Source organism: Hetaerina americana, unplaced genomic scaffold (genome assembly GCF_022747635.1).
Source record: "Hetaerina americana unplaced genomic scaffold, ioHetAmer1.1.p SCAF_17, whole genome shotgun sequence".
NCBI classification, from domain to species: domain Eukaryota; kingdom Metazoa; phylum Arthropoda; class Insecta; order Odonata; family Calopterygidae; genus Hetaerina; species Hetaerina americana.
Window position 1 is genome coordinate 889,370 of NW_027286730.1, and position 12,098 is coordinate 901,467.

At 38.1% G+C, this 12,098-nt stretch overlaps 1 protein-coding gene across 1 annotated transcript in view; it reads left to right on the forward strand.

Annotated features, from left to right (window-relative positions):
• The window catches only part of tok (tolloid-like protein 1 tolkin), a 111,915-nt gene that overhangs the window by 7,740 nt on the left and 92,077 nt on the right, over positions 1-12,098 (forward strand). The window lies entirely within an intron of this gene.

The window sequence follows — 12,098 nt, forward strand, 5'->3', positions numbered from 1 at the left end:
ATTATTAAGATGCAAATTTTCATTATCTACCGAATTGTTCAATAGAAAAAAAAGGATTACGAAGGTCCTTATGAGAATGGCATTTGATATTGAAAAGGTTTTATAATTATTCATCATGCTGGCTGATAATATTTCGAAGAATTGGTTTCAGTTGATTAAAATTTGTCTTTTAACGAAAAATTACCCAGCTTACTACTTTATTCATTTCTTACATGGAGTTTTTTTTGGCGGAGCCGGCGGAGATGAGCACCAGAGACCAATTCGAAACTAAAACAAATAAATGTCAAAAACGGGGGCCAGAACGCTTAAAACGACGGAGTTTATTTCGGAATTCGGGAGAGCAAGGACATCATTTTGAGAGCGAGTAATATGAAGACATCACTTTTAGAGCCGCAGTTGTACGTTTTTGAGTGCTTATTGGTGTTCCAGAAATATGTCATGATGGAGAGAAATCTTGAAGATGGCCTTGAAAAGACATGATTGCCGCCACAACTGAGTAAATTCCCGTCCAAAGCGTGATCCTTGTCTCTTAAAGGCTCTGGCTTCTGTCGTTAGCCACTATTGGTTGGCATTAAGGTTTTGCCGGATTGAAATGCATACATTGGGGAAACGATCTGAGTGAATTACTTTTACGGCCGCTTTATTTATTTATTAACTTAAACGCCGCATGGAATTGGTAGTTGAGACCATAGGGTTAAAGGAAAATAGACGGCTGACATAAAACATACTCAAACGAGGTACAGACCGTCTCTATCAGTAACGGCTCCGTACTGCTACGGTAGACTTGAAATGACTTTTAAAGCTGTTTATTTCGTTGCAGCTTGTCTATTAAGTAGCTCTATAAAGTGGCAAAGCATAGGCAACATCAGAAAATAAAGAATTAAATATGATTAAAATTTAATGCGACAGAAGGATAATGAATATCAAATGGATGGATTGAATAATTAACGAAGAAGTTTTCCTAATATTGGGAGAATGTCTGTTGAAAACTCTGAAAACAGGAAAGGATGACTTTATCAGGTGTATTTTGTTACGCATTTGCATAACTACGCATGAATGAAGACAGGTGTTGAAAAAATGAACTACAGAGTAAGACCTTGCATTACATATGCCAACCGAAGTCTTGGTTCGGTGATTTAAGTTAAAACTCACCTTGCATTTATGTATTCAAGATAAAGGGCCTTCCCCTGATCCCACTTTGATTTGCAATGGGCTCCTGTTTATAAAATTTCGCACTTATTGGTTTTAATCCTAAGTCTCCAAAGACATTACCCAAATCCGAACCTGCCACTCATTAGCCCATATGCATTAGCCTACCACCCCGCTAGATGAAATGCGTGCAGTAAATGATGATTAATGTCAACTTAAAGGACTATGATTACATAGCATGTTGTGTAATGAGCGTCAAATCAATTCTTCGATTAATGACGATGCTACGTTTTAAGTACTGATTTATTTCCACCTCTCGTAAAAAAGTCGGAAAGCGTTGCCGGATAAGAAATGAAAATTTCAAAGAAACTGAGGGAGATGCCGCAACAGTAACTTTTAACCACATGATAGCTGAACTGGCTAAAGCACTCGACCGGACATTGAGGGATCTGGTTTCGAATCCCAGTCAGGGCGAATGACTTTTACACTCTGAAATTGTTGCATTGAAGAAATGAAAACATTGGACTTGTTATAACTAGTTAGTTAACCCCACAGAGACTCTCCTTGTGTTTAGCGTTTCTATTTATGATTGCTTACGAATTAAGAGTTTGCTTCAATCTAGTAGGGAAAAGTTATGTCAACGATTTGTCTCTTTAGACTCCTTAATGATTAATGGTCCAAGAAGAAATCCGATTTGAGAGCGATATCTGGGATTGATGAATTGTTGTCGTTGCAAAATTTGCCACGTAAATCGATCAGTACAAAATTATGTGAAAAATTTGGAAAACCTGACACAAAGCTACAGTTGTAGAATTTGCAGTATTTCTGGCACCTAGTCAGGATAATCTTCACGGTTAAATTTCTTACTTTACGCCTTTGCTAACTGCTTCTATGATATTTTACACTTCATTAGAAGTTATTTTTTAACCTAATTTAAAGAGTTTTAAACGACTGATTTTTATAATTATTTTATAAGAAAGTTTAAATTTTACATGATCTCCATTCTCCCATTTCTGATTCTGCATTTACTGGTGTGTGTCATAGTTACTAGAGTTTCAATTACGAGTTATTCCTGAATACACCTGGAATTACAATGTAAATCTTTGTATTATTTCCGGAAGTAACTTTTCAAATTCACCCGTCTACTGTTAGTGATTTTATCCATCCTTACTTCAGCTCTTACTTTCCTTAATACATCACACAAAATACCCAAATACAAACTGTTTTTGAACAAACTCTAGGTCACGATGACAGAGAAATGAGCACTTGCGGAAATTTTTTCATGAAGATATGTTCAAATCTGTAATGAACATGCTTCCCCAATTTTTAGGAGTACCAAATAATTTTTCTTCTCTTTCTCACCCAATGTTAAATGTTAATTTTAAAATCTTCCTCCTGTTATCAGGTCGAAATTAAATGCAAATTTCACTTTTATGAGACCCGGGACAAATAACCTACACAAGTAATGACGTGGGAAGTACAATAGTTTATTTCAGAATACGAAAGGAAAAAAAAACCTCTCGGTCGTTCTCCTCGATTGCAAATGTGCGGCATGCTCGCTTCCTTCAGCGATTGCGTGCTCTTTCCGATGAATAGGCTCCTTTGTCCGTCCCCAAAACGCTCTCTTCTAACCTCTCTCCGGGAGAAAAATTGTGTGTCGAAGGGACTTGGGCCGCATTCACATACGAGCTTTTGCTGCTGTGTGTTTTTTTAAATCACTTGAGCCTCCTTGAACGCGGGCAGTGAATCCTGAGTTCGTGGGATTAAGGAGCTCCGGGAGACTTTTTTGAGTGGGGCGGTTGTCTCGTGAGATTCTTTCGTTCTCGCATCGCATCCTCGTAGTCGATCCCTCCTCTCCCGCCGCTGCGATTGAAATCTCTCTCGGCCGCGCGTGGGTGTGGGTTAATGAATTGCCGCTCCAGGACGTCGCGGAGAGCCTTCGAGCTGCATCACGTTGTTTCCTCTCGCATCCAGCACGCCGAGGCGGCGTGAGGTGAATTAATCGAGTATCTGATTCATTTCACCAAAGCCATACATATACTCTCTCTTTCTCGTTTTCTATCTTTCTCTCTCTGGAATGGAGTACCTAATCATGGTTAATACGGAACGATTTAATCGCTTACAAGTCGGGATTACCAACACGAATACACATTGTGAGACTGGCGGAAGACTAGTTTGTCGACATATGCGTAGCGAGATGAAATCAGTTGGAGTTCAGCGATGCGATTCTCAACCAAAGTTCGGGGTGCTTGTTGTGGAGGCTGCAGCGTGTCCCGCCCTTGGTCCACCAGAACAATAACGGGAAGTATGCTAATCAGCCCATTTGGTTTCGGATGGGCTTGGTAAAAATAATATTCCTCCAGGATCTGAGAGAATCTTTACACATTTTTGGTGTCAAACTCTTTACGACCAGAAGGAGCTTCCTTATTCCAAATCCCCTGAAATATGATCCTTCGACATGAATGCTTGGTTCGCTATATCTATTTCACAGCAGTCGGGTCATTCACAGAAACAGGACCAGTAGCAGCGTTGCAGTGATAAAGCTGAAAATTATCATTCTCAAAACTTCCACTGGTGTGCACATATTTCCCAGGATTTGGTTTTTAATTCACTGACACGGTACGAATTACCTCACCCGTGGCACAAACGCCAGTGATTAGTGATTAAATTGCTCCATATAAATACGGCTTTAAGCATTCTGGGATTCATGCTGCCGCGACCCTCACCCCCACCCGTCTCTTCCTCCCTGCCTCGTTTTCCGTTTTACATTCTACCTTCTCTGCTATAGTCGTCAAAGTATTTTTACCACGCCTATCGTGAGATGAGTGTTGCTCTACCGACCACTATGGTCTTTAAGTAGGGCTGCTACCCCTTCCTCGGGGTAATTTTTGGCCTATTATTTGACTGAAGTCACTCACCTTAACTTTAGAAGATTTTGTAGAATTTCGACTTTGCTACCCAATGATGTCCTTTCTATAGTAAGTTATTCTTGAAATGCCTGCGGTTATCGTCCACGACTGCTTATTTGCCGAGTAAATGTAATTAACTCGCGGTCAACCTATATCTAGAAGTTATTCAACCATCCACAGTCGATTAATGCATTAAATGTCTTAACGCTCATCCAATAGCGATCAAAGTTGTACAGGAAAAATTATATTTGCATATACTGGGCGGTGCACGAAATATCATAAGGCTTTATCCTTTATTTATAGCTATAATATCTAGAGTATGGGATTAGAACTGTGAGTAGTGGCTCTATTTACAGAAACTTGCATTGGATTGCGAGAAGTTTCGGTTTTACGTGTTAGAGATAAAACAATGTTCTTTCATAGTTTTTCATAAGATACCGGATACCTTACCTGTCGGAGGGCTAATTGTTGAGAAGAGAGTGGTAGTTGTGTGTTTTTTTGAGGAAACAAAGGGCCTGTCAACTGTGGCAACTATTTTTGCAATCGATACGCAGTAGTTCATGCAGGATGGTGAAAATCCATACGCGGCCAACGTATTTCTAGATGTCCCTAATGAAACCTTTGACCTCGCTGGAATATCGAATCGGTTTCCTGACCAATGAGTCACCGTCATATTTCCTGGCTATCAGTGCTTCAGTGCTGGGACTGATTATTACCAGCCCTTCAAGCTATAAAGATCCACAGTGTCTCTATTAATTTTTTTATTCCATTTGCTGCTTATTTCCTTGCATAAACTTGTTCCTTGCACTCATATCATATAATTAATCATTCCTATTCTCCCTTACTTCTTCCCCTCCATCGTTCGAGAAGCTGCTGTGATTAATACTGTATCCAATTAGTTTCACTCTTCTCCTGGTCAAACTTAAATAGACTTCTCTCTTCATTCACTTGCGTGACTTCATAATTAGATTTAATTCATTTAATTTTCATAGTTCTACTGTAGTCCCATATTTCCATCGCGTCATATATTTTTTCGGCGCTTGGTATTTTCCACGTATCACAATTATAAACTCGTGAAGTAAACTCCATGCATTTGATAGTGTAAATAGATCCTTAGAAAAATGTTTGTTATGGTTGTAGGTAAACAATATGAAATCAACGAGGAATGAAAAATATTTCCAACATAATATCTAGGATTTTGTTCTTTCAAGTCAGTTCCGCGTAGCATTCAAACCGTTTACAATACCTTACGTAGCTCCTCATACTTTCTATCACCATTCATACCAAGTGAAATGGCTATTCATTTACTCCCGACTTTGACCTTTCACCCAACATTTTCATTAAACAACAAATATTAGAATCTTACGGCTACTCATTATCTCCCCCGACCCCGCCTAACTCCCATCCTTAACACTGCTGATCCAAATTCTCTTTCTATTTCCTGGGATTTTATACCAAGATCATACATAGGCTCCGATAATTATAGATTGCTTACTAGAAAAGAGCTAAACTCCTGGTCAATGTTCATCTAGTTACAGATTTAGGAATGAAATCATTCTTATTTTTAGGAGAACTCTGTAGAAAAATGTATTTATTTGAATTATATAATTCATGCGATTTCCTCAATGGTAAATTGTGAACGGATTAATTTTTACGGAGAAATTCAAGTTAAAAAGAGTATAGCCCAGCCATATCTTCTCTCTTCCAGCCGTATTATTTTCAGTTTCAAATTATCCCCAGCCCCCAGTCTGGTAAGTTTTCTTGTATCGTCAGTCCCTTCTTTCCTTAAGAACTTCATTCTTCGAAACCACGTCGATATGCAGCGATTACTTTCATCCATCTTGCATCGCCTTTCTACGAGGTCCGTTTCACTGAGACATGCTCAGGGACAGAGTTTTAGCTCCGCGATAATCTTTTCACTTAAGTACTTGGGAATTATCGAGGTCCAAATGTAAAAACTGACGAAAAAAATTAGGTCCTTATGAAGGGAGCCGAGCCAGGATTAGACGATACGGGAGCGAAAGGCGAAATTTCCACCGAAGACGCTAAAACGGCAACGTTGCCCCGTCGAGTCTCTTCCTTGACGTCGCACCCAGAGGGCTTCTTCGTCCTTCTTCAGTAAAGTGCGTGTTCAGGCAGAGCGCACAAGTGGGGAGATCCGTTCCCTGTTCGCAATTTGACTATTCCAGCGCGATGCAAATTGAGTTTCGCAAAAGTGTCAACGCACCGGCATCGTGTTTCACCTACATCTCACCTCGGATGCCCTCACAAAGGAGTCTGATGGAGAGTGCAAGATCCGCAACTATTTGGTTAAATGCGATTTTTAACCTTCGGTAGAATGTAAGGCTTTTCGTATTGATGCCTGGCGTTTTTCTATTGTTGTGATCACGAATTGTGCTTGTCTTTTCCTGATGTCGATCTGCCCTGCATGGGATTTCCCCTATTAATGCGATCTTGCCAATGGGAGCTAGAATTATACTCTCAGTGTCAGCTTTGAACTCATAATATTTATATTTACCTTTCAGAGAAAATCATGCCTGCAATCTCCTTGCTTCCAGCGTATCTCTACAGTGGGTTACCAGTTTTATCTTGATGCTTAATGTACGTTTGTTAAGGGAATTCACAATTCAATCCATTATTCAACTGAAGGAAACAGACAGCCTTTCTCTGACTTTAAAAAAATATGAATACTCGTACATAAACTTTCTTTAACCTATCCATTCTATTGTTTCCCCATAGGTATTAAATATTCGATCAATAAATTCAAGTTTCTTCAATGCAGCTACAAATGTAATTCCTGTTCTCCCCATCGTTCCACGTCAAAGATTAAGTCTTAATTCCTATTGAGATGAACTACTTTAGGACAGAAATCAGGACATGGGGCTTTTATACGTTGTCAATTTGAATCCCCTTTTCAGATCCCGCATTGGGAAATTTAAATTAATCTTCGCCACTCCATTGTTATTTTTTCATCGATGGCCGATATTTAAAGTGGGGTGACACATAACCTAAATTGTAGTCGAAATGCGAGATTCGGCATTCATTGCACATCGCAGTCGATGCGTTGCATACATCGCGCGGCCCTAAGCGTAGGCACACAAATACAGGGCGAAAACGCATTTCGCATCCCTTCCGTAACCTCGCAAATCAGCCCCGCCCCTTCTCCACTCCCCGCAACTCCCTCCCCGTTCCCATCACCGTCTGCTGAGCTCCAACCTCATCCGGTATCAAACAGACCCACTCCCGGTCGTGTGGCGACCCATTATCCGACGTCCACCAACACCCCATTATCCCGCGAACCCCAAGCGTCCAGTATCCTTCTGCAGTGAGTATTGTTTTAAGGGGGAATGGCTCGGCGCGGATGCGATATTTCAATCGTAGAAATAATGGCGAAGCTCTCTCTCACTCACACACACACACACGCACACAATTTTGTCTCTCTCACTCTCGGCATCCTCCAAATGGGAATAATGCGCTTAGTTGATGGCTTGGATGCATGGCGTGAATTAATTTTTAATGCTCTGCTGTATTTGTGTGCGCTTCGATATCTGTTAACAACCGACGCAAAATTATCAAATCGTTTTTTAATTTGATCGTAATTTAATGCGAGCGTTACGTATCTGCTATTTATTACCTGAGCTCGTACTTTAATTTAATTAATGTCATCAATACATCACCAAATATTCGATTTCGTCCGGGAAAGAGTACGTTTATAAAATATTTCCTTTTGCAAACATTCGCCTCGATTCTATCTCATTTTATTTCCATACCTGTCACAATCGAGGCGGAATCTATTTTAGAGTCCTGTTACGAAATGTAATAGACTTTCATCAGGTAGTCCCAAAAAAATAATATTTTGTGAATGAAGATTTTCTGTTTTCTAAGGGTTTGAATTATATGTATTGTTTGAATCGGAGTAGGTACAAACTGCTAAAAACCTTATCTAGGGGTTTGCATCTCACTTTATGGTCCTTGCTAGTTCATCATTATATTCAGGAAAGAATAATATTTGCTGACACTATCGGTAATCTTTCGGTAATAACGTTTACGGTCTGTATATCTAAGCTTCCAATGGCGATGATTTGATTAGTTCACACTACTGTGCCCTCAATAGTACATGTGTCCAAGGATGGGAATTTTTCATCGGCGTACAATAGATTCAAAATTAGCATTTATTCACCAATGGGTAAACGAAACAAAATTATTTGTTTACACGTTCGTGTTCAGTCGAAGATGTAAAAAGTGAAATCATCGCAATTCGTCACCAAGTTCCTTTTTACAATCCAGTTTCCTGGTGTAATAAAAATTTCAAACTGCGCAGTTTCAAGGGAAACTCAACTAAATCGGCACCTCATCCATATTTGAATTTCAAAAGTCTTCACTCAAAATAGTTTTAAACTCTTAAGAATAAAATAGTAGACATGGAATGAGCAATGTTAGATCGGGCTCTAATATAGTATGTTTCTTTCTGTGTCTCATTCGCCATCAAGATATATTGCAGTTTATTTCTAGACATCCATCATTGGTAGTGACATGAATGCTTTCAATCGATATGCGATAGTTTTTGATAGCGCCATAAAAGTAAATAAATGCAGAATAAGAACTATTTCCTGTTAGTAATATATCATTGACTTATTCTAATATTTCTGCCTAAGTATTCATGATTCCATCGAAAATTTTCTCTTTAATATTTTGCATATATTCTATGCTTATAAAGGAATTGCAATACCGGATAGATTAGGAAATCTTTTGGTTCGTTCATTACTAAATGTTTTTGGCTAGTTGCAAATCACATGTGTAGTTGTTTACAAATTGATTAATCAAATACTCGATTAAATTACTCAGTTTACCATAGTTTTGATGGCAAAACTAAGAAGTTGAATTTCAATTATCAACCCACAGACATTGAATTTGATCGCCAATTGGTTGTTCATTTAAATAAGATTGCACAGAAAAATTAATTTTACCAAAATTCAATGCAAAATAATGCGACATATTTCTTGCCCAGACTTTGCTTAAATTTGTTTTGTTGAAATGCTTCATTTCCATAATAGGTATTTCCATAAATTATATACGATACAATAGATATTTCAATACGTTAAAAGAAAATGAAGATACAAATTAAATTTTCATGGGATATTATATTACATACTAAAACTGTCACGTGCCTACTTTTTCTTTATTACGTAGAACTCTTTATCAAATCAAAGCAAAAACGAAACCTTAATAGACAAGAAAGAAGTAAAAAAAACTCAGCGTAAGAGTAAATATTAGCTCCGGATTATGAGCACTAAAAATTACACAAATTTCAAATCATAAAGGATATGCATATTACAAAATCACCTTTGCACGCTATTAGAATTTTGAAATAGTGAGAATGAGAAAATTGGCCATTTTACCATTACCAACTTTTTCCAGATGGATTTGCGCCATTGTCGCATAAATCAATAAATAAAATCGATAATACAATTTTAATTAATGAAAAACTGTTACATTGATTTTCCACGCTTAAATAAATGCTTTTATATCTAGAGATAAAGATTTGATCTAGTTTTCCATTTGTATTTATGACATTGCATTGTAATAGCTTTGAAATAAACATTTGATGGTATCCCTCCAGCATATTTTGCCAGCGGATATTTTCGGAAATTATTACTCGGTAGCCATGAAAAAGTCAAGCGTGAACTTTTCAGGCATCTATATCAAAGAATAAACTAGTTTCATCTCAATTATTTGAAAATATATTTAGTTGTTGAAATATAGCTATACATGGCGATCAGCTGTTTTATTATTTCCGATCTCAAGAAATTTGTAGGAAGCTTCGTGGAAATACACATCGTTCTTTTTTCATTGAGCAATAGGAGGTGAGATAACGCAAGTGCTAATGGCAGGCTATCATTGAGCGTGAGGGAGCAGTACTTCAGCTTTCCTCTTTAGGTCTTCCACAAGCACGTTGCCTCAGTTGTAACGTGACAGGAAAAAGATTTTATTTGCGCAGTTATTCCAATAGGTCCCCACGCTATCCTCTAAGCTTTATTTATCTCTTGCGGTCTCATTCATTTCTCTGTTGTCTTTTCCAAAGGCATCACATGCATCCCATTAACGTTTGCGTAAAAGCCGAATTTAAACCTGATTATTGGATTCCCAGTCGTGAGGAAAGAGTTTTCAATGTGTTCACTCAGGGAGCAGAGACTTTCCCTCCCACCCCGTCACCAGTCAATGCAACAGAATACTGAGCGAGCTTGAAAAAATATCGCGGAACTACTGAAGCATATACAGAGAGGCATTTTTTTGGTTTCTGTCTGACTCTCTCTCACACTCTTAAATATACCCCTACGCTCTCACCCCTTCCATAAATTCACAGGAAGTTTTTTTCAGCAGTGGCGACAAGAAAAAATGTCATAGTCCTTTACAGGTTATAGTCCTTTCTTAACGAGATGTCACTAAATCGATAGCATCCGCCAATCGGACTTCTCCTACCTCCATTACTTTTTTTTAAGTCCGATGAACTAAATGATAGATTCCATAGCGTTATAACATTCATTTATGCCTTTTTGTACATTGCAAAACCTGTGTGTTCAAGAGACTGACTCCAAAGTCATTATTCTTTTAATCGAAGCTGTGTAACCGAAGAAAACAGTATGATTTCTGACAATTCATCAATAGATTTTTTTAGACATATATATATATATATATATATATATATATATATATATATATATATATATATATATAAATATATATGGTAGTAACAATTGCAGCTATGTATTCACGCTGATTGTAAAAAATGGAGCAAGATTATAAGGATTTAAGTGTGCATATACGTAAACCGGGTTGATGAACCTACGTGACCCGTCCCGCAGCTAATGTAAGAAGGCTTTTTTTTTGACGAATGGTATTTTATATCCATTTGTTATTCAAAAAAATTTCAGAGGGAGACAGTTTATAGTAAAAGAATAAATATACTTAATTAGTTGAGCCGACAAAATTGCTCTATGCGTTATGGTTGTTTTCATGTTACCACATGAGGATATAGTGATTGGTCACCCCGTCATAGCTTACTCACGGGATTCTGAATGTTAGCACAACACAATCAGCATATTATACAATTGAGACAATAAGCTGTGGTATAAATGTCATATTTAATTATTCATGGGTTTAATGAAATAATGCTTTAATCTATAGGCGTAATATAATTGTCCTTTCTTTCTATCTCCCTGAAATTGGCAGTTATTTACTGAAAAGACAACTAGGTGAAACAGGGTAGCGAGAAGAAGTGCGAAATTTTGACCCCAATCCAAAACACATGTGGTTTTACCTTTTTTAGTACATATTTCCTATTGGTGTAACCTCTTTTCTTTCAACCTAAGAAATACTTTTTTTATTTTTCTGGAACGAGTCATCCAGAAAAATGTTATCTAAAACCCATTTCTTTTGTCCAACGAGCGATGGATGTCACTTACACCAGAAGTCACCGAGGCTCTGATAAATAGATAGGTTTTGTTTCGGCTGCCACAATTGTCCAGAAATAGTTTGTACAAAACCAACCGCCGTAATATGGCATTGAAGTTAAAGAGAAACCACCTCATTAATCGGTAGCCTTGAATTCGTAAGTATGGCTTGTTGAAAGTCTTCCACATAAATTATTCAGGAAGTAATAACGATGGCTAGAGTTAGACATTCTATCGGAAACTCATACACGGAAATCTAAAAAAATACCAGAATTGACGCGATATCTAAGAGCTAAGTCGTGTCGGTAATTAGCGAGATGATCCTGATGATCTTATCAGGAGACCACAGGCGCTGATAGTGATGGGCAACTGCAACTGGCATAATAGAAGAAGAAATAAAAATCCTCAAATCTTGTCTGGGGAGAGAAATTTCCGCAACGAGCAACGTGGAACCAGTGGTAGGAGAAGGCAAAGAGGGAAACAGCATCCATCAGATTAGGCTGAGGAAACGATGGCAAAAAGCAAAAAAGATGGTGGAGTAATTTGAGGGAAAGAATGAGGAACTCTTTGCACGACGTTACCGCAGAGG